The sequence below is a fragment of the Carlito syrichta genome, unplaced genomic scaffold, assembly GCF_000164805.1.
Source record: "Carlito syrichta isolate Samal-C Ts95f unplaced genomic scaffold, Tarsius_syrichta-2.0.1 Scaffold312159, whole genome shotgun sequence".
In the NCBI taxonomy this organism is placed as follows: Eukaryota; Metazoa; Chordata; class Mammalia; order Primates; family Tarsiidae; genus Carlito; species Carlito syrichta.
Genome location: NW_007256255.1, coordinates 311,513 through 312,058, shown reverse-complemented (window position 1 = coordinate 312,058; position 546 = coordinate 311,513). Strand labels below are relative to the sequence as shown.

The window sequence follows — 546 nt, the reverse complement described above, 5'->3', positions numbered from 1 at the left end:
CCTTGACCTGCTGGGCTCTGGCGATCCTTCCGCCTCAGCCTTCCAAGTAGCCGGAATTACAGGCATGCGCTACCACGCCCGGCTGATTTTTTGATTTATTGTAGAGATGAGGTCTCGCTGCCCAGGCGGGTCTCGAACCCGCGGGCTCAGGCCATCCACTCACCTCAGCCTCCCAAAGGCGCGGGATTACAGGCTGAGCCACCGAGCCCGGCTTAAAGGTCTTCTTTTAACAGACTAATGAAGATAGCTCTTCCTACAAATTTCCACCAGTAATGTTTAATTATTTCTCTTTACAACCAGTTCCGTAATGAAGCTAAGTGCTCTATTCACATCGTCATGAGTAATTACACCTTTCTAATTGGTGGCATGTAGATTTTCAGTTTGGGTGAACATGCTGAGGAGGGAATGAAGGACTCTGTTAATCACTATTGTTTCAAGACTTCCGCCCCAACCCTCCAAATTTACATTGGTGACATGAAGCATATTTTTTTTTAATCTTTTTTTTTTTTTTGAGTTGGAGTCTCACTCTGTCACCTAGACTGGAGT

General features: G+C 46.2%; 1 protein-coding gene across 1 annotated transcript in view; it reads right to left on the bottom strand.

Moving 5' to 3' along the window:
- The window catches only part of FAM102B (family with sequence similarity 102 member B), a 74,764-nt gene that overhangs the window by 9,253 nt on the left and 64,965 nt on the right, over nucleotides 1–546 (bottom strand). The gene's annotated exons all lie outside the window — the stretch shown is intronic.